The following is a 23,269-nucleotide window of genomic DNA, read 5'->3' as shown; positions in this document are numbered from 1 at the left end:
GGGGGAGGGTTATCACGCTTTATGTGATAATGACTAAGCCCCTCCCCTTCATGACATTATTGAAAAGGGGTGGAGCATTGGTGACCTTAAAATGATGCCCCCCCCCCCTGAAAAAAGTTCTGCAGACGCCCATGCCATGTGCTACAGTAACCATTTGTGGAAAACTTATGTCAAGCCCATATTATTATAAACTAACAAAAGAGCTAATGTCAAAAGGTGCAACACAAAATTAGGAAAATATATTTTTTTCTTTTCGTCATTCCCACAACAAAGTGACTGATACTCACAGTTAATAAACAGAAGACTTGTTAAGATGGCCAAAATAAGGAACATCAAGAGAACCATCAGTATCAGTATAATTTTATTTTGGGTATTCTTGGCAGCTGGAGCCCCTGAAATAAATATAGAGACACGGTTAGTGAGTGCATCTGCAAATCATGTAGGACAACACTGTAGTGTCAATTTTCTTTGAAAAACATTAGCTGCGCTGGATGAACCTAGGAGTATCTGAGAGAGTTAGGACTCAGGACTCATACACATTGGCTTCAAGTGTGGGGGCACATATTCTTTATGTAGGCATGTGTACTCTAAATCCGGCCATTGATGGATTGAATCTCAGCCATTTCAGCAGGCACTGGCCAAGATTCAAATCATGTATGGGCAGGCTGATTGTACCCAAGTTGATTGATCGATCAACTTGGATACTACCAGCATTTCGGATTTTTCATGTGATTATTGCCAGCAGATATAGCCACCAGCAATAATCACTGTATGTTCTACCAGCCGGGATGGCTCCCTGTGCCCCCACGGCCCCAGCTGGAAGAACACAAAAGCTTTGTAGGAGGAAAGAAAATCGCACCAACTATGGCCAGCTTTACAGCCCTGCTTTAGTTATTTTCTTTGAATAAGGATGAGCTTGTGTTCAGTTCAAACCCAGCTGAACCCAGAAGGATGCTCTCAATATCGTCCCAATCAGCTGCAGCCGGGGCATTCTCTGCCTTGCAGCTGCACATACCCAAAGTGACTGGGTAGCTCGTAAAGTCATTGAGTTGAGATAGCCAGATGACAATTTACTGTGGCAGGGTGGCCCTTAAGCACAAAATCACGTACCTGTACATGATTCCTTCACACGGGTCTGGGACACACGCGCTTTTTTTTTTTTTCAAAATTGTCGGTCTTTTTTTTGTTTATAGCTCAAAAAATTAAAACCGCAGAGGTGATCAAATACATCCAAAAGAAAGCTCTATTTGTGGGGAAAAAAAAAGGACATCAATTTTTTTTTGATTACATTGTTGCACGGCCGCGCAATTGTCAGTTAAAGCAACACAGTGCAGTATCGCAAAAAATAGCCTGGTCAGGAAGGGGGTAAAAACCTTCCGGAGCTGAAGTGGTTAAGTCAATGGTGTCACTAGCATCTCCACCCCTTTGTGTATGTGCAGTTGTGGGGCAGGAAATGCCCTGGCCACAGCTAATTAGGCTGGCACTGAGAGCATCCTTTTGGATTTGTTAGCCATGGTTTTGCACCAAAGCCAGGCTCATCCCTAGTTCTGCTATTTTGCAAGATGTTTTTTAGAATTCTACGCTAAAGGGCTTCTCTGTTTTGCATCATCTGCCAGACTTTGTTTAGTGGGCTCCAGAAGGCTTTGACAGGGCGTGGCGCAGAGAGCTCTGCCTGTCTTGGTAGCTCACCAATCCCTGGTGACTTTGTCATCAGAGGATTGGACCATTCTTTTACAAAACAGCTGAGCTCTGTTCTAGAATTGTCCTTTACTAGGTGAAAGATCCCAGGTAGGCAGAATGTGTGCCTGTTCGAGGGCCTCAGGGCTGGAGTCCTAGAAAGCTTGGCCTGGCATGGAGCTCCAGCCTAGAGGGTCTCCTGTTGGTTGGGTAACTGGAAGCTATTCACCTAGTGGAGTAGAGAATTAGGCCGTGTGCCTGAAGGTATCCTGAAGTTGCAGTTACAGTAGATAACTGAAACTGAACAACACAAGAACCTCATGTTTTGTGGAGAGTTACTCTAGTGGAAGCTCTGCGCTGTTGGAGCAGAACCCCAACCAGTCACTGCCTGCCCTGTCAAATTGTAGGATCTTTGATGTCACATTTCTGGGTATTCGGCCTTCTTTTCTCTACTTCAGGCTGTAATAAAGTTGTTTATAGCATCTAAGGACTGGATCTACATTTTAGCAAGATTCAAGTAGGTATCAGGCTTGGGAAAAGGTGTTCGTCGAAGGGAGTCCTACTTGCACTCCCAAGGCCCTTCAAAGTATGGGAACTGTACAGTGAGAACCCAGGAAGGTCCTATCCTTCCACTTATAAGGAGGCTTGGATCTCTTGGTATTCATGGTTGCTACAGAGAAACTGGTTATAAACTGCCAGGAGAAGGTCATCCTATGTGCTGCCTTTCTTGCCTTTTTTTCTTCGTCCTAACCCCTTTCCTATTGTTTTCCTCCTCTTTCTTTTTCTTACTTTTTCTCTTCCATCTTATTTTATCTATTTCAGTGTATTAGATTCGTGCCTATATCTCTTTATATGATCTGTATGCAATTGTATTGTGTTAGTGTGCAGAATTTAATCATTGTATTTTTTCCATTGTCTTCTTTGCTATTTTGCTCCTAAGTGTGCAGTATACCCTCTTTCCAGGCCTGCTTTATGTTTGGTACACAATCAGTTGATTCATCAATGGATTCTGCAGCCGGTCTCCTCTGCATGATGTCTCTCCCTTCTTCTTTGGTTCATACGGACACCAGGGGCACCCAGGGGTTCTGTGAGTAATCAATCACTCACCCCTGGTAGCCCTAGAGGCGCACATTCTTACCGGACGCAAAAACGGGCAGCTGTAGGGACTATAGACCTTAATTCACAGAATGATCTTTATCCACTTCACTGCTGTATGTGCCCTTGTTTGGCCCCTCCAACTATATTAGCAGCTATGTGATTGACTCCGTCCCGTGTCTTAGACCAAACTAATTTTAATTCATTGTTTTTACTTGTTTTTTTACCATCAGCTGGCAGACACTGTGTTTTTTGTCCAATAACTATTGGTCACTGCGTAGCCCTTCTCCCTTTGACTGAGAGGCGCTGCAAAACTCCTCAGATGGAGTGAGATTCCAATGCCAGTGTTACCGCTGGCTTGCGCACGCGCATTCAGCCCTTTACACACGATCAGTATGTTTAACTCCAAGCGCAGTCGGCCAGTGTACGTCACGTACGCTCTACCCGCCCCCCAATTAGACCGTGTGCCTGAAGGTATCCTGAAGTTGCAGTTACAGTAGATAACTGAAACTGAACAACACAAGAACCTCATGTTTTGTGGAGAGTTACTCTAGTGGAAGCTCTGCGCTGTTGGAGCAGAACCCCAACCAGTCACTGCCTGCCCTGTCAAATTGTAGGATCTTTGATGTCACATTTCTGGGTATTCGGCACACTAACACAATACAATTGCATACAGATCATATAAAGAGATATAGGCACAAATCTAATACACTGAAATAGATAAAATAAGATGGAAGAGAAAAAGTAAGAAAAAGAAAGAGGAGGAAAACAATAGGAAAGGGGTTAGGACGAAGAAAAAAAGGGAAGAAAGGCAGCACTCTGCATCCGTGAATTGGAATGCCTCACTGTTTGTCCGCATTGCGACGGTGACGTCAGACGCCGCCGCGATGGATGGGTCTATTAAATTCTGCACACTAACACAATACAATTGCATACAGATCATATAAAGAGATATAGGCACGAATCTAATACACTGAAATAGATAAAATAAGATGGAAGAGAAAAAGTAAGAAAAAGAAAGAGGAGGAAAACAATAGGAAAGGGGTTAGGACGAAGAAAAAAAGGGAAGAAAGGCAGCACTCTGCATCCGTGAATTGGAATGCCTCACTGTTTGTCCGCATTGCGACGGTGACGTCAGACGCCGCCGCGATGGATGGGTCTATTTAGTGGTTTTTTTTTTTTTTTAAATTAAAATAATTTGTTTTTGTTACTATGTATTGTTAAATAAAAAAGTGATTTTTATGTATTTAGTTGCATATGATTTGTTCAGTTTTATGCACCTAGTATCCAAAGCACCGTTAAAGTCCCGGGGACGTGATTGCCCCTTCTCCCTATCTTTGTTTATTTTATTCCCAAAAACAACATTACACTTATATCTGCACTAGAAACAAGACACAGTAGTTTGCTGAATGGTTCCGCAATGAAAAGAGGTTACGCTTTACACCGTGGAACATCACCATGATCATAGCCATTAAAATGGGTGTTTCATGCCAAACAAAATGTATTTTTTGCAAGCCCCCTGCTTCTCCCCGAAATAAATGGCCCACAGGTTGTTTGATATGACTTTTAGGGCCAATATTGCACCACTATACATGTTAGCAGAAGATAAATGTCCTATAAATTGGTGCATGTGTCTTTAGTACTCAGTGATGGAAACTAGTTACACCTTGTAGTAATAAATTACCTTCATGGTTTGGATGATTCTCTATCTTCTGTGCTTTAAAATCTTGCAGATTGACATACGTATTATCATCAGAAGAGTCCCCTGGAGACAAGCATGAATTTTAATCTTAATTATGCAAAGGTTAACACATGAAAGTAAGATAATATAATTTTCCTGGTAGCAGTGGAAGAAGCCACTGCTGGGTCTGCCCATAAGGGGGTCCTGGATGGACTAGTGCAAATGCCTCATGCCCATTCGCGCTGCCTTTCCCCCCCCTCTTACACCTAAAGGTGTTAATGCATTCTATGCATTAAGATAAAAAAACCTTCTGTGAGTAGCAGCAGCCCCAGCACCCCCTAATACTAATCTGAGCCCCATCTCTCTCCAGGGATGTCCACTAGTGTCTTAGCCATCTGGGACTCTCCTCCTGATTGGCTGAGACACAGCAGCAGTGCCATTGGCTTCCGCGGCTGACAATTAAAGTCAGTTAGCCAATCAAGAGAGAAAGGGGATGGGGCCGGGCCGCAGCTCTGTGTCTGAATGGACACACGGAGCTGCAGCTTGGCTCGGGTGCCCCAATAGCAAGCTGCTTGCTGTGGGGGCACTCGACAGGAGGGAGGTGCCAGGAACAGCGAAGAGGGACCTGAGAAGTAGACGATCTGGGCTGCCCTGTGCAAAACCACTGCACAGAGCAGGTAAGTATAACATGTTTGTTATTTTTCTTAATCACTTTAAGCAGTAACCTACACTAGTTCAGATTGTACATAAAATACAGCTACTTCTGCAGCCAGAATCCTGACTAGGTCTTGTACAAGTGATAATATTCCCCCTGTCCTGGAGTCCTTGCACTGGCTAACCATCAGGCTTTGCATAGACTTTAAGATCCCCTTGCAAACCTATAAGACTCTTCATGGCTTGGCACTCCATTTTCTCTCTGAACTTTTATCAACTTACACCCCCCCCCCCCCCCCCGTAACCTCAGCTCCTCAAATTCTGGTCTTCTGGCCACCAGTGAGGGTAAATGGGATTTTTGGCCATCATTTTTCAGGTCAATCATTGATTTGACAATACAACAGGAGGCTGATTTTTGTAGGCAATTTCTAAACTAGGAATAATAAAATAATCTTCTCGACCCCCCCTTCACCCAGTTTTTAGAAATGATTAAATTCATATTCAAAGATTAGTTCCCCAACAATGTTGCTACCTAACCTTATGCGCCACAGAATCTTATAAAGAGTAGATTGAAAAAAAAAAAAAAAATCACCTGGCATATACCTAAGGCTAGGATACCAGTTCATAAGTCTGTCAGAACACTGTACATTGCGGGACAAAATAACTCCCATACGCAGGTACAGCAACTGCATCCTTATGGGCTGGACCAATCAAGATGGCTGAAGATGCCAAACTAAAAAGAGGATAAGGCATGTCAACAGCAGGTAATTAATAAGGGTCACCTTTTTCATACTTTTGGAAAGCTTCATAGTCACCTAAATATTAGAAAGATGAGAAAACCAGATTGGGTACATTAGGATTCAAACTAGACATGCATGTTTTGCTCATTTGTAATCTGGTGATCCAATATTTTCCAGTGATCATGGTGAATTAGGATTATTACAACTAGGGTCTGCCAGCTTTTAGCAGAAAGACTCCGTACTTACAGTGCTTTTTAGCTGTGTTCTTCCAAACTTTATTGCATGTTCTCTCACGTTCTCAAGTAGTATTTTGGTCCTGTCTTGTTTTTGATCCATCTTGCTATTGCTAATCAGTATTGTTGGACAGTTTGCCCACCACTTTCTGACTGCACTGGTTGGGGCTGTGTGATAGAGCTGCTGGTGCCTGGTATGTTTACTAGCAACTCTATCACACGGCCCTGCAGTGCTGCTTGTTCATTAATAATAGTAAAAGATCATTCAGCACTGCAGGGCTATGTGATCTATCTGCCTGGACTGTGTATGTTTACAAGTAACTGTAAAGCCATCACACAGCTCCACCAGAGTGGACCAATCCTTTACTATTATGAATTTTAAAAAAAGTATAAGGACAGAGAGCTTAGAGAGGGCATAGGGGCTCAGTGCTGGCTGTACCTGCCTCCCCCATAAATTGGAATCACAATGGAGTGGAGCTACAGCCAGCATTAACAGAAATAAAGAGGTGCTTTTAATCCAAACCGATCAGAACATGACAAAGTGCTATATGATGTGCTAAATACAACTGAGAGTAATTCTTGAAGGATTTGATGGGCACTAAATTGGCGCTGTGAGATATAGATCTGTTCTTTTGCCAAAAATACAGTCAATAGTCTCCTTATTTTATGGGGTTTTTTGGGGGGAGAAAAAAAAACAAGCAGCAAATAAAGTATATTAAAACAACAAATAATGGTCAAGTATACTAAAAAAAAAAGGAAAAAACACCAATACAAAGAACACTAAATGAAATCAAATTACCTACCCTAAATACAAAAAAAAAAAAAAAAAAAATTTGTTAAAAAAGGGTAGATTGATTTATGTTTCCAGACAACTACTGCATAAGCAGCTCAATGAGTGAACGTTTCTCTTTCAAGGAAATGCTGCCACCAGGGAAATTGGAAATTTGCAGTGGTATTAGTTAATCCCAAATAACTCCACATATCACTAGTAAAGAACCAGTAATACAGATACTTGTCACATTAGGGTATTTAATAAGGTTGCCTGACAGGATGTCTACCTCCTTCAGTATGCATAAATTATCATATATATATGGATTACCTGAGTTCACTCTCAGATCTTCAGTTTTCCTCATTGTACCAAGCTGACAAACAGGACTCCGTACTCTGAGCTATCTGTGTCTGTGTCTAAATAAGAAGTTGCACAGCACTGTCATTTAATTTTAAGGAACTGAAGCAAGGCATTAAGAATCTTAACGAAGAACAAAAAGGGGTGTTTACTCAGTTGCTTAGTTGAATATTTTATTTTAAATATCATATCAAGAAAGGCAAGTAAAGCAATGAGATTATTAATTAAAGCAGTGATCCTAACAATGACTACTCAATAATGTTTTAGTAGTCTGGGCCTCATTTATCAAATCTAAGAAAAAAAAAACATGCAGATGAAAAATCTATCTCGATCGTATGTCCAAAACTTTACATAAGTATGACTTTCTCACATTTTTTACATTTTGAAGCTCTACAACCTGGAATTGAAGAATATTTTACTGGGGTTGAATCATCTGCACAAAATAGTTCACAACCTCAATGTGGAAAAGTTTTGTTTTCTAAATTATTTGCAAATAATACGTTAAAAAAAAAAAACCTTCTAAAGTATTTACCCCTATACTGCGAAAATACTTATACTGTGCTCTAACATTTCTCTATGCTATTCCCTTCCCTTTGCCCTCCTACCTATATGTTGCCTATTTCTTTTCTCTTCCATCCTGGATTACATCATCTAGCGTTAACCACTCATCTGGCATGCTGCTAGAACTAATTGTGAAACCTCTGTAGCCCACTACTTTCTGGCAGAAGAGAAGTAGTTGCATCCCTCCTTTATTCGCTGCTGCCTCTCATAACAAGTAATCTGCCTGATTTTACAAATAAAAACTCAGAATGACTAGGATTATGAAAGACCTGTGGCGCCCTGGGATATAACAAAAAAATAAGTTCTGCGGCGTGCATGGCCAGACTTTGCCTAACCATGGGAGGGGCTTAAAGAGGGATAATTAAACAGGATCTGTACCTTAGTCACTTATCGTTGCCAACCTACCAAAGTGAAATTTACTGACACAACACCCAGAATTTACTGGCACAGCCACGTTTTTACTGCCTTTTCAGAAAGTCGCAAAATTACAGTTTTAAGTGCAAATCTCAGTATTTAAGCTACAAACAAATACCATATGCAATGTTATTTAAAGTAGATCTGAAGGCTAAAAACATATTTCTTATTTTCAGTATAGTAACGGCGGATTTTTGTAACCCATCAGTATTTTGTCACCTAGGTTAAACTAGAGAGATTTCCCCTTAATTTCTGTCCCCACAGAGAGAGAGAGAGAGAGAGAGAGACTGCTCAACATTGCCTGGCACAGAGAGGGAGAGACTTCTCCACATTGCCCCGCACAGAAAGAGAGAGAGGCTGCCCCACATTGCGCTGCACAGAAAGAGAGAAAGACTGCCCCACAGAGAGATAGAGAGACTACTCCACATTGCCCCACACAGAGAAAAAGACTGCTGCACATTACTCAGCACACATAGTGAGAGACTGCTCCACATTGTGGTGCACAGAGAGAGAGAAAGACTGCCCCACACAGAGAGAGAGACTACTCCACATTGCCCCACACAGAGATGTAGCACCCTCTACTTAGGTAGGTGCAGTGCCGATCCTGACCGCCCTGGAGCCCTAAGCAAAATTCTGCTAAGGGGCCCTCTACCTGACCAGTGATGCCGTGAGCTATGTAAACCATTTGCCATTGCCACACAGTCACATCTGACACTTCAGTGCACCCAATACAATCCTCCCTCCTGTAAACAAAACAGTCAAAGAATAAGTACAACAAATATAGAACAGAATGAGGTTCAAACAATATTTATTGTATAGAGTATTTTCTATAATATTAAGATAACAAGTGAATATTATTAAATAAGTGAATATTAACGTAAACATAAATAAGAAGAAAATAATAAATTATAACCCTGAACTTTGGCTTTTGGGATTAAACTATGGTTCTCTCTACAACCTGGGAATTTTCGGCACCAGTATGGGCACCACCAGACTATTTGAACTGTCTAAAAGAAACTGAGAAGAATATCACATAGTTAGTTAAGCAGTCATTTACACTACTCGTTACATGTTACAAATGTGTAAACATTTGAATGTTTGAATTAAAATCAATATTCATTTTCTGCACTTTGAGGCAAAATCATCAATGATGTCATCATAGGACAGGTGTTTCCCCACATCATGATTTATGCTCATGATGGCCAATCCACTCAAACGTTCCTGTGACATTGAAGACCTCAGATAGCCTTTGATGAGCTTTAATTTTGAAAAGCTCCTCTCTGATGATGCCACTGTTACAGGCAGGGTGACTGCAATTCTTAGGGCTATCCAAAGATTAGGATAGAGTTCCTCCAGGTTTTTCTCACAGAGAAATGAAAGTAACTCAAATGCAGTCATCTTATCTGATGGCAGATCAGGTAAATTCTGAATCTCGTGTGCCAGATCCATTCCACTGATGTCATAGTCATCTCTGAAGGTTAGAGTATTTTGAACTTCCATGCAGTGAGCCTTTCAAGATTCACTAGACATCTGTGAGGCAGTGCTGAAGTTTAGCAAAACTCCGTATTTGGATTTCACCTGGTTGAGTGTTTCAAATCTCTCATCCATGGATGTCACAGCAGAGTCGACCACCATGTTAAAGGAGTTGACTTCAAGGTTTTTCAGTGCATCAGTCACTGGTTCATCAGGAGCCTCATAGCTGAAAAGCCTCTTGCTGTTTCTCAGTCTCTTCTCTTTCAGAACAGCCTCCACATTCATTACTTCGCAAATGCTTTTGGCTGTTGTCTGGGCTTTAGAGAATCCAGCTTCCCGGTATGCAGTGAGGGATGCTTTTGCATTCAAGATTAAATTAACTGTTATATCCAACTGCATTGAGGCAGATTGGAGGAGCTTGTTCACCAAGTTTGTAATAGTCAGTATCTCACACCATACGACACAGCAAATCAGGAAACGGTAGGACCGAACTTCCTCTGCAAGTGCTTGTGCCTCCACTTTGGCCACAGGATCATTGATTGTCTGTCTGGCTTCCAGTAATGCCTCCCGAACCTCAGATGCCCGGTGCCTTATTGCATGAACGCTTTTGAGCCTACTCTCTCATCTTGTGTCACTCCATGACTTCATGGTTATCTTCACATGTTTCTTTAAAACACTCCATCTTTGTGTGCCAGCTGAAAAGAAGGTGAAGAGCTTTTGCACATGTCCAAAGAACCCTACTGCATCTTTAGAAGATTTGGCAGCATCTGCAATTAAAAAAAAGTTTAGAGTATGTGCTCCACATGGGACAAACACCACTCTGGGGGTTTTTCTGAGCAGTCTGGCTTGTACTCCTTGGTTCTCGCCTTTCATGTTGGCCCCATTATCAAAAGCTTGTCCTCTGCAATCTTCAGCTCATTCAGCTTTTTTAAGATGACAGTAAACCTGTTGTAGCCTCAACATTCACAAAGCCGAAGAAGTGCTCCTTGATCTCTGGATTTTCCTTTAAAGCCACGCTTCTCCGAATAATGGACATTTGCACTTGGTCACTAAAGTCAGGTGTACAGTCCAAGATAATGGAGAAGTACTTTGAGTCTCTTATTTGAATCACTATTGCTTCCAGAATTTTGCCACTCACAATCTGTATTAGCTCATTTTGTGTGTGCTGCCCAAGGTAATGAGCATGTGTCTCTCCATCTTTAATTTTGCTGAGATGGTTTTCCATAGTGGGGTCAAATTTTGCCAGTAATTCAACCTCTTTTAGGAAATTTCCATTATCTGGCTGGAAGAGTTTTTTCTGACGAACCCCTGAATGCTAGGTTTCATTCAGCCAGAGACTGGGTGATACTTATTAAACGTGTAAGGACATCCCGCCATCTCTTTCTTTCAGCCTCGTAAATGGTCATTTGTATCTGGTCAAGAGTCTGTCCCCGACTTAGGCGCAGATCAAGTTCTCTCCACTTAATCGTATTTTTTGTGTGTTCAGGACTACTTTCATGGTGTTTCAGAATGGCATTGATATTTGACCAGTCATTCACACCTTCCTTTATAATTTTGTTGTCTATTGTAGAAAAGAGCTTACAGCAAAAACAATAAACAGCATTGTTTTTGATTGAGTATGTAAGCCAGCTCCTTTGAATCTTTTCCCCATTTGATAGTTGTCTCTGTAATAAGCCTGAATGGAAAGCTCTTCTAGACTTGTCTTTAGGGAAAGAAAAATCCAGTCCTGGTTTGAATGGACCTCTGCGCACTCAGTCCTCATAAAGTCTGTTAAGACTGGGGGCTAATCTGCTGGGTCATTTGGTGGAGCGGCAACTGATCTATTTGGGTCTGAGCTGCTTGTATCTGATGCTGGCCGTACACCTCTGGTTGTGCTGCTAGTACTGACTGAGGCTGCCTGTACTTCACCTGGGTCTGTGTTGCTAGTACTGCTGAAGACGGCTGTACTGGCTGAGACTGCCTGTACTTCACCTGGGTCTGTGTTGCTAGTACTTGCTGAAGATGGCTGTGCTGTTTTTGATCAATCTGGCTGTACTGGGTCTGTGCTAGTGCTGGCTGGGGAGGCTGGATGTGTAACAACTGAGTCTGTGCTGATGATCCAGCATCTCTTCTACTGACCAACTTAAGCATAGCACCTGCAAATTATAGATAACTCATTTTTATAAGCTGCATCAGATCCAATTAAACTGGCTCCCAATTTGCTTTTATACATTTTCAAATATAAAATACTATTTATACTATGGCTTGGCTCTTGTAATATTTAAATAGTGAACTAGTGATGCAGATATCAATAATCCCTGTGAGTGATATCAAGAATTAACTTTTGTACAACTGAACATGTAATTCCTGATATCAAAAATAGACATTGGTAGGTAAAAATTAACTAAGGGGTCCTACTAATAAAAATATTTAAGAATTCACATTGCAAAAAGTAAAAAAATCGAATTCTTGATATCAAAAATGCATAAGCTGTGAATGAATAAAAGCTAAAATGGCTGACTGGCATTAGCAGCTAGACACAGACCAAGAGATGCACTGCCTGCCTGCCCAGCTAGGTTAGCAAGACCAAAAAAAAAAACACAATAGAAATGCACATAAACATAACTCTACTTTGCTGACATCAAACTTGGAGAGGAGAGAACACAAGTTTACCTGATTGTTGTTCCCACAATTCACTCTCATGGTGTTTTTTTTCTTCCCCTTTTCGTGACCAGAAGGATAGTTTCACTTCATTTTGTCATGGATTTTGTAAACATTAATTGACGCGCTATGACACAAGGGGGAGGCGGGGCCTCGAGTAATTTGCGGGGCCCTATGCAGCTTGCGTAGTGAGTGTATAGGGCGGATCGGCTTTGGGTAGGTGCTAGTGTTGAGATTTTTGTCAGTGCAGGTAAACTTAGGCAGGCCTAGCTGAAAGCTAAGCCTGTTTGTTTTGATCTGTGGCTGGGAGTGGTTTAGAGTAGTCTGGTGACTTACAGCTAGTTTCGTTTTGCTTTGTCCTGACGGTTTTCAGACAATGTAGACTGCCATTTTGGGGTTATGTGAAACAGTACACCATGTTTATTATATTATAGTATATTGTATTGTATTTTATTTATAGTCTTCTTTTCCATTTTTGTCAGTCATTTTGATGCTCCTGAAGAAAGCAAGGCGTGTAACATGTAGAGCGAGCCTAGAACATTCTTTCATCGCTTCCCTGTAATATAACCACACTCCTGGATCCATCATTATAATGGAATGATCTTATTCATCTCCAAGTTTCCATGCAGTTGTTAATTGGTTATGTACAGTAGCTGCACTTTATTTTTTATATTTGATTTATGAATGTGGATTTTAAAAATATAGATCTTCTATGTTTACAATAAAAACTATATTTTTGTATAAACTGTTTGGTTGTGCCTATAAAGTCCAAGCCTCCTGTTCAACTTCTCTTTCTCACAGCTAGTTTCACCTTTCGGTTATCTCCCTTCTGCTTCTAGAAAGAAGGAGTGGGAGAAGGGTGGAGCTGTCTGGGGTGGTCTAAGGAGCCCTGACCAATCCCCAACCTGGATTGGCAGGGGGCAGGCCTCCTTAAAAACCTAGAGTCAGCCCAGATGGGGAGGAGTTGTTCAGGTGGAAGAACTGGAGATGGAGTGTTAGGCTGTCGGGGGGCCTTGGAGGGAGCTGTGAAGGAACCCCACATAAACCAAGGGGTGTCCTGAAAAGGAGCAGGAGAGAACAGCGGGGAATACTGCCAGGCAAGTCTCCAGGAGGGATCCATCAGGTGTCGGTGAGTGACAGGCACAGTCGGGGGAGCTGGGAGAGGCATGCCAGAGAGGACTGGGAGGTAGTCAGAGATGCATGTAGAGCCAGCAGAAGAGACTGTGATGTACTGAAAAGGTCAGGCTGCTGCAGCTGGGAGAGCTGTCAGGGTCAGCAACGCCTGACTGGGATCAGTAGTCCATCAAAAAGGTCAGCAAGCACCAAAGAGGGGCCCATAATAGGGAACTTTGCTAAGGCCTGGCTGAAACCAGAGTAAGGCCAAACCATGTGCTAGCTAAGCCTAAAGAAGTGTGCTGGAGGGAGAAGGAGAGATAGTCTGCAGCAAGTGTTGTGCAGAAGGAGAATATCTAAATTGTCCCATACCATGCAAGAGTAATTTTCTGGGCATTCCATGAATTCCTTTACCCCATCCAAGTTCTAATCCCTCAATAAAATATAAAAACAAAGCTGATGGACTGTTCATTGTCTGGAGAGTGACTGGAAGTGAATGCCAGGCTGGGCAGGTGAAACTACTATATTCTGCAGCCCCTACGGGGGTACCGATACAGAGAGAAAGACTGCTGCACATTGCCCAGCACACATAGAGAGAGAGAAAGACTGCTCCACATTGCTCTGCACAGAGAGAGAGATAGAGACCTTCCCCATGTATACCATGGGCCTCTAGCTATTGTTAGGTTCAAGGAACACCCTAGTTCCATGACTAACGTTACATCGGTATTCTTTAGGACAAATAAAAACAAATTTGTCTACGTCCCAAATAATACCCAGGTGCTTCCTTCCCAGCAATAATCTCTCCCTACAGTACACAGAGTGAAAACTCTTCCAAACATTTCTCATTCACCACCATGTATTGACCTGGCATACAGAGGGACATCATGGTCATGCCTCTGACAGAGGGAAATATCAACCTGCCTCCAGCTTCCATCCTCTCTGATCACATGTGGGTAATTTAGCCTCAAATGCAACAAGATAGAATCCCCAGTCAGTAAGCCCATTGATGCCACCAAATATACAGCCCGAGTCTGCACTTCTGTATATGGGATCAGTAAGGAAGCATAACATCTCTCATTAGTGTAAGCGATGTGTTTTGGCACAATCTTACTGAGCTGTGATGCTAACTCATAAGGCCACTGCCCCTCATACAGAGACTGTACAATCAGCTTGATGTTGGTTGATACCTCCGCCTGCCCCTGCGTGCACGCCGGAGCCCATGACAGATTTCTGTCCTGTACCACCACACTCTCTACCAACCTCTCAACATGGTGGACAAAATCCTGAGCCACTTTAACCCGGGTACTTATGTGACTTTGTTGAATGTTATTAAGGATGCCACCAATCTCTCTGAGTAACAAAGTGTAGTGCGTCCTCCTCACAGTGTTCAGCTAAAACTACAAGTTAGTGTAGTGCGACGTCTGCACAGTGTTCAGCTAAAGCTACAAGTTAGTGTAGTGCGTCCTCCTCACAGTATTCAGCTAAACCTACAAGTTATTTTTTTGCGAGCTCTGCACAGTGTTCAGCTAAAGCTACCTGTAGAAGGTTGGTGGTGTTTTCCTGATTCTATCACTACCGCAGGCAGCTAAATAAGCTACAAGTTAGTGTAGTGCGAGCTCTGCACAGTGTTCACCTAAAGCTACCTGTAGAAGGTTGGTGGTGTTTTCCTGATCCTATCACTACCGCAGGCAGATAAATAAGCTACAAGTTATTTTTTTGCGAGCTCTGCACAGTGTTCAGCTAAAGCTACCTGTAGAAGGTTGGTGGTGTTCTCATACTACAGGCAGGCAGTTGATTTTGCTAGCTGCAGTATCAGTACACACACACATATACACATTATATATATATATATATATATATATATATATATATATATATATATATATATATATATATATATATAATATCCCGGCTCAGTGCAGCTACAGGCCATTAGTATGTCTGGAAGGCCAACAAGGAGAGGCAGTCACAAGCCAATAAAAGAGGGCAAGCAGGCTCTGTTTCTAGAGGCAACAGTGCTGGTCGTGGAGACGGTGCATCCTCATCAGCACGTGACCGTGGGACACGCTTGGCCTTTTTTTCAGCAGCTGGCCGTGTTGAGCCGCAACATGCGGAAGACTTCTACCGGCATGTGGAAGGCAATGTCTATGCCTCGCTGGACAGGGCGGTCAGCGGTAAGGTGCATATTACTGCTGACTCATGGTCCAGCAGGCCTGGACAGGGACGTTACCTAAGTTTCACCGCGCATTGGGTGACTCTGTTGGCAGCTGGGAAGGATGTAGGACAAGGTGCAGTAGTGTTGGAGGTTGTTCCGCCACCACGCCTCCAAAATGCCACTACTAATGATTGTGACACACCTCTCTCCTCCACCCCCTCCTCTTCTTCTTCCTCCATGGCCTCTTCCTGTGCTTTGTCCTCGGAACCAGCGGTGCTCCGTAGGCGTTCAATGGGCTACGCAAGTACGCAGGCCAAAAGATGCCATGCGGTGCTTGAGCTGGTGTGCTTGGGGGACAGGAGCCACACTGGGGCAGAGGTTCTGTCAGCTCTGCAGGGGCAGGTTCAGAGGTGGTTGATGCCACGCCAACTTAAGGCAGGAATGGTGGTTTGCGACAATGACACCAACCTCCTCTCTGCCCTCCGACAGGGACAAATGACCCATGTGCCCTGTTTGGCTCACGTCCTTAACTTGGTGGTGCAGCGGTTCTTGGGCAGGTACCCGGGCTTACAGGATGTCCTGAGCCAGGCCAGGAAAGTCTGTGTGCATTTCTGCCGGTCATATAATGCCAGTGCTCGGCTGGCGGACCTCCAAAAAGGAGTTTAACCTGCCCAAGAACCGCCTAATCTGTGACATGCCCACCAGGTGGAACTCAACGTTGGCCATGCTGCAGCGGCTGCACACACAGCAGAGGGCCATCAATGAGTACCTGTGCGACTATGGCACCAGGACAGGGTCAGAGGAGCTTGTTTTTTTTCCCCACGCCAGTGGGCCATGATCAGGGATGCATGCACTGTCCTGTCACCATTTGAGGAGGCCACAAGGATGGTGAGCAGTGACAGTGCATGCATCAGTGACACTGTCCCCCTTGTCCACCTGTTGGAGCACACGCTGCGTGGAATAATGGACAGGGCACTTGAGGCAGAACAGAGGCAGGAAGAGGAGGACTTCCTTAGCTCTCAAGGCCCCCTTTATCCAGACAGTGTTCCTGCGTGCCCGCCGATCACACAGGAAGAGGACGAGGAGGAGGAGGATTGTGTCAGTATGGAGGTGGAGCCTGGCACTCAGCATCAGCAGCAGTCTTTAAGGGATCAGTCCCAAGAAACACATGGACTTGTAAGTGGCTGGGAGGAGGTGGCTGCGGACCATGTCGTCCTTAGTGACCCAGAGGACTCCGGACCGAATGCCTCAGCAAACCTATGCTGCATGGCCTCCCTGATCCTGCAAAGCCTGCGTAAGGATCCTCGTATTCGTGGTTTCAAGGAGAAGGACCAATACTGGCTGGCAACCCTCCTTGATCCACGTTACAAGTGTAAGGTTGCGGACCTTATCTTGCCGTCGCAGAGGGAGCAGAGGATGAAACATCTTCGGGAGGCCTTGCAGAAAGGTCTGTGCAACGCGTTCCCAGAGACTGGGAGGTTACAAACTCCTGTTTCTGGACAACGTGTTGCTGAGGCTTCGGTCAGTCAAAGAAGGAGCGGTGGAGAAGGTGGCCATCTGACCGATGCGTTCAGACAATTTTTTAGTCCGCAGCCCCAAGGTATGATCAGTTCCAGCAACCATCGCCAGCATCTGTTTTACATGGTGCAGGAATACCTAGGGGCAAGATCTGACTTGGACACCTTTCCCACCAAAAATCCTCTGGGTTACTGGGTCTTGAGGATGGATCACTGGCCAGAGCTTGCACAGTATGCAATTGAGCTACTGGCCTGTCCTGCATCCAGCGTTCTTTCGGAACGCACATTCAGTGCTGCTGGAGGCTTTGTAACCGATCACAGGGTGCGTCTGTCCACCGACTCGGTCGTTCGACTGACCTTCATAAAAAGTGAATTTCAGTCTTGGATCACCACCAGCTACCAAGCACCTGATGCTGATGTAACCGAATAATTTGTTTTGAAATCTCAGATCCCTTCAAAGACTGCCTATGCTGATGCTGAGTGACTATCCTGAGTAATTATCCTCTTCCTCCTCAATGATCACGCTGATAGCTTGTAAGAACATTTTTGGTTCTGGGCGCCGCCAACAGTGCCTAAGGCCCAATTTTTCAGCCCCTGTTTAACAGGGGTGTGTAATTACAATTTTTGATGCAATACTTTGCAGCAGGGCTCGTTTCTATGTTCCAACTAGAGTATCTGTGAGGGGTTGCAGTGTTGTGGCACCAGCACCAGTGCCTAGAGGCCCAATTTTTCAGTCCCAGTTCAGCAGGGGCATGTAATTACAATTCTTGATCTAATATTTCACAGCAGGGCCCTGTGAGGGCTTACAGTGTTGTGGCCACCACAACACCTAAGGCCCAAATTTCTGCTGAGTATATAGGGCAGGCCCCTACTTTCAAACATCCAACTTACAAACGACTCCTACTTGCAAACGGAAGGAGACAACAGGAAGTGAGATGAAATCTACCCCTAGGAAGGGAAATTCTCTCCTGTAAGAGTTAATATGGGAAAAACATTTGTCCTTTACACTGATGCTTTATCACCAATCCTTGTTTCACACAAAAACCCAAATTTTCAAAAAACATTTGTCATTGGGACAAAAAGTGAGGTTCAATCTTCTGAAGAGGAGCACAGACAGCAAAACAAATGTCACAGGGATGATAACCCTTCCCTATGTTTTCCAAAAAGCTTAAAAAAGATTTTTTGGCTGGAGCTAAACACGTTAAAAATGTACCAGTTCAAAATTACAAACAGATTCTACTTAACAACAAACCTACAGTCCCTGTCTTGTTTGCACCGCCTGTTTACTGCTGTTCAGAGTACAGAGCCTGTATACTGCTGTTTCCTTTTTTAATTTGGGTGCGGGGTTCCCCTTAATATCCATACAAGACCCAAAGGGCATGGTAATGGACTGGGGGGTACCCATGCCGTTTGTCTCACTGATTTTCATCCATATTGCCAGGACCCGACATTACATTAAAGCGGCAAGCCGTTTTTAGATGACTTTTTTTCCTTTAAAAATGACATTTTGTGTAGAGACTGTTCTAAGCATGGGAAACCCACGCCACTTTACAGGCATACTATAGACACCCCCCAGGTACGACATTTAAAGGAATATTTCACTTTTTTTTTTTTTTACTTACTTACTTTTAAGCATCATTCAAATCACTGCTCCCGAAAAAACGGACGTTTTTAAAAGTTTTTTTTGCATTGATACATGTCCCCTGGGGCAGGACCCGGGTCCCCAAACCCTTTTTAGGACAATACCATGCAAATTAGCCTTTAAAATGAGCACTTTTGATTTCGAACGTTCGAGCCCCATAGACGTCAATGGGGTTCTAACGTTCGTGCAAATTTTCGGTCCGTTCGTAGGTTCTGGTGCGAACCGAATCGGGGGGTGTTCGGCTCATCCCTACTAAGCAGTGTATTTGTTTTCATAGCTAACTTTATATCATTGTACTATCAACAGAAATATTATCAGAGTTTTAATAAATTAGCTAACTATAGGAATAGACAAGTTAGTACATACAGTATATGAAATAAATAGAGGGAATCCATAACCACCCAGGCAATATTTTGTTTAATATTTATTTCAACCACAAACTTGGAAAACGTTGTACCACTTCCTTTAAAGCACAATTACCATCAATATCAGGCCATATTTGTTCTGTAGACATATTGGTAACAGAACCAACATTACTGTATACAGAGGGATCAATAAGCACTACTTTGGGCCTAGACGGATCTTTCCAAATACTTTTATTAGCCAAATCAATTACCCACTTTTGTTTTATGATTACATCAATGCCAAGTATATTCTCTGCATCGTGACATACCCAAATGTCAATATTAGTTTTCACTAGTCCAGGTACTTCAAAATTTTACATTAGATACCTGTCTAGCAGCAGAATTACCTGTATTATTAAAACCCACTATATTACACATAGGAGAATTAGGTTTCACAGGTATGTTTTCTCTGGTAATTCTAACCTTGTATGTATGGTCTACCATTCTCATCCAACATAATTGGAGCTACATATTGTAAGTATTGGTAGAGAAATTGAATTTCGATGTGATTCTATTTTTGGCAATGGCAATATACCCTTTCTTTCAGTGACAGCTCCTTTCGCCATGTTGTCTGAACTGCTGTTAACAGTAAAATTACTGATCTGTTTGACTTTGGTGGCATAAGGTAATTCAGTCAAACTTTTATCTCGACATAAAAAAGCAGGTTGTACAAAAGCTTATTTTTTATTGTCCATATCGTTAGTTTTTATTTGTGAGTCTCTCTTAAATTTACAGCAATATTTTCTTATATTGCCAAATTTATGACAGTAAAGACACGTGATAGACTTTCCTTGCCTCACTTGTTTGCACCTGTCATCACCATTCTTGCTAAGAACTGTAGTTTCTGACATGTCTGTAGCCTGACTATTTTTGTCACATTGAATTATAGCTACTTCATGTGTGAGATTGCTTAGCTTCAATTTTCTCCTAATTTTATCAATGAAGCTTACTATATCATTCAGTTTGTCATTCCTATACTATAGCTAGTGAAGTTGGGTCAAGGTACTTACATTTTTTATGAACGCAATTTTCAAACCTGGGTCATTGTCTACTCCAAATATAATTTCATATGCATTGCAGAATCTAATTTTAAACTTAAAAGGGTCTTCTTCTGCGGTAGTCTGTAAAAGGTCTAACATTTCTATGGTCGGTTCTTCACCAGTCATACATAGCAGCAATTGTCACAGTCACTGAGGATGTCTATGGCGAAATGCGTACGGCACCGCTACGCACATTACGTCACCTCCGGGAACCAGAGCTAGTGGGTGGAACGCAGTTGAAGCACACGCTGCGGACCTATAGCTCGGGTTCCTTTTGCTACCCATCAGTTAGAGCTGTTTTATGTGTAAGAACACCTATGCTGGATGGACTTTGGTTTTATATTTGTTTTTATATCTGATTTAAATGTTCTTAATAAACTGAATATTTTTTGGATACTACACTATGGGAGCCAATTTCTCATTTGAGGAACATAATTGTATATATAAAAATAAAGGAAAGATCTTGCGAGCCACAATAATCCAATGCCCTACTGAAGAAACAAACCAAATATAGAAATAAATACCCAGCTGCAAACACAGATCACATATTCATGGCCGTGCGGTAGGTATAAATAAAGAAAATTGCGCTGCGCTTAGGTATATAACAATATATGCGTTCACCCTATCGGTATCATATGCAAAGGTGCCAAGTACATGTGATTCAAATCAAAAATAAAATTTCATATATCCAGAAAAATGTGCTACTAAATGCCACATCCAAAGTGCAATGTGCTTAATAATAAATGGGTTCTATATGCTTAAATAAAATGTGTTACTGAATGCCACATCCAAAGTGCAATGTGCTTAGTAATAAATGAGCTATATATGCGTAAAAATATATTGTTCACATGCTAATCAATTAAAATAAAAAAGGCTAATAAATGTGCCAAAGAAATGCATCAAAGTGCCATGCATATTAAATCCAAAGTGCAGTGTACGAATAATAAACCCTACATAAATCCATATATAAATAATCAGTAGTATACAATAAAAAAATAATATAAGTGAAAAAAACATGCGCTATGAATATAGTATCTTATACATATAAACTGCAATAAATCATACAGGTGACAGGTGATAAAAAGCATATATGAGTGATATGCGATGCTTGAGACAATAATAGTCCTTATCCGTGAAAAAATCTTCCAAAATGGTATCACACAGCAATGTGCAGTGGAAAGGTTCCAAAGGTGAACTACAGTGCATAAAGGTGTTTCACAGAAAAATCAAATCGTTGAACCACAGTGCCGAGATCATGCCGTGATGTGCCTCGGTGACCCCCAAAGTAGTTGCGCTCACCTTAGAGCGTGTGACACAGGGTTTAGCCATGGAGCCACCCCTGGGCTCAGTATTAGGACAACAGATGATCTCCCACCAGGCTCTTTAAGACTCCACAGGCATCAAACCATAAAAGAGAAGGGACTACATAGTATAATATCGCCAGACACTTTATTAAAAAACATGTAAAATCCAATCCCCACACTGGGGTACTCACATTCCACAGGTGCTTAGTGTGCACCAAACAGTACAAGCAGAGTAACGCTAATCGGCGTGCTGTGGGGTGTCAGAGATTCCCAGCCCAGCTCTGCGCTGATCGCTCCGTCCTGGCCCCTCCCCTATGCGTCTTCGACACAGGGAATCACGTGTCTTCATCAGGGGGATATGATTGGACGGGTGCTCTGCAGTTTAAAAACACTAACGGCGGCCATTTTCCCTGAGACCGCAGACTCTTATGTATTAGGCTCTGCTCCTCTATGTATAGCACAACCTTTACCATAAGACGTTCTATCATTGTAGCCATACTAATCACGCTGATCATAAGGGGAACCAAATATGCAATATAACTATATCCAGGACGGAGTCTCGGAGGGGAAAGAAACTAAGACACCACAGCACTCTTATAGCCAACATTAAATCAAGTAAAAAAAATATATATAAAAATGATCTCACATATATCTGCTATAGCGATCTCATATCTAACTCTATTATAAAAACCACATACAATTATTGGGAGATCCACAGTGAATATACTGGCTCTATTTGCAAACAATGCCAGTGATCAGTCTGCAAATACCTATCCTCAAGATGAATGTTAATGTGTATGGTAATTGAACTGATTTAATTATGAATGATGCCTGTATACGGCTCTCCCTCCGAGCTGTTGTTTTTCCTATATTTTAAGCAAGCGGCGCATACAGGCATACATACTAAAAAATCCATCTTATGCATATAGACCAACTAATAGCATAAGGCCCTATATATCTACAAAGGTATAAGGCTCACATAAAAAAATTTTTAAAACACTACTTACTTATATTAAAATAAAAAAATATATATTAAAAATTATAATATAAAAAAATTAATTAAAAAAGTGCATAAACCAGTGGACACCTAAAAAAATCAGTCATATGTACCTAATTAAATGTCCTCAGAAGGGAGGGGAGAATTTTATTCATTCCTAGCTAGAGCCTATAGACTAAAAGAAAGGAGGGGGGTAAAAATGACACCCTTATATGGGACCTCCGAAGTCCCTCCAATTACTTGCATAATAAAAGACATCAGAATAATCTTGCTATGAAGTTATATGTAATAGACTACCTAAATTCCAGAAATATATATAATAAAAATTAAGTGATATTCAGACAAAGTAGGGTACAGAGTGATGCATGTCAATCTCCCGGCTAATCTAAGCCAGGGTAGTATATATAGGAATTAATCGTATAATGTACAGTATGAAGACTAAAAATTGCTCAAGAAGCATGTGAGATCGAACTCTTTATTCAACCCACCTGGTGACAAAGAGCCGCGCTTGCTAATATCTCTGACATAGTTGGAGCCTCTCCAGTTTCGTTTCGGAGCCTCTAATCCCCAAAACCTCATGCCCTGCGTGCTCTGGTTGAGCTCATTCTTAAAATGCACATACAGGAAATGGCTATCAGACCCATTCCGTATGTTCCTCACATGCTCCTCCATACGGTCTTTCAGGGCCCTAATAGTGCGACCAATATATAATAAGTTGCAAGGACATTGAATGGCATATACCACTCCAATGGTGTCGCATGAAACAAAATCCTCTATAGTGTGTATCTGCTTCCTATGGGGGT

At 42.3% G+C, this 23,269-nt stretch overlaps 1 long non-coding RNA gene across 2 annotated transcripts; it reads right to left on the bottom strand.

The window, feature by feature from the left end:
• Positions 1-287: 287 nt before the first annotated feature.
• Positions 288-21,892, bottom strand: LOC141133196 (uncharacterized). 2 transcript variants are annotated; one of them, XR_012243018.1, is made up of 3 exons: positions 21,661-21,892; positions 4,457-4,537; positions 288-392 (listed from the first exon to the last, which is right to left on the bottom strand). It is a non-coding gene; the product is annotated as an uncharacterized lncRNA (long non-coding RNA). The 2 variants fall into 2 exon arrangements; XR_012243019.1 differs by lacking the exon at positions 21,661-21,892 and adding an exon at positions 7,180-7,269.
• Positions 21,893-23,269: the final 1,377 nt, after the last annotated feature.

Source organism: Aquarana catesbeiana, linkage group LG03 (assembly GCF_042186555.1).
Source record: "Aquarana catesbeiana isolate 2022-GZ linkage group LG03, ASM4218655v1, whole genome shotgun sequence".
In the NCBI taxonomy this organism is placed as follows: domain Eukaryota; kingdom Metazoa; phylum Chordata; class Amphibia; order Anura; family Ranidae; genus Aquarana; species Aquarana catesbeiana.
The sequence above is the reverse complement of the archived record's forward strand: the minus strand, read 5'-3'. Positions and strand labels throughout refer to the sequence as shown.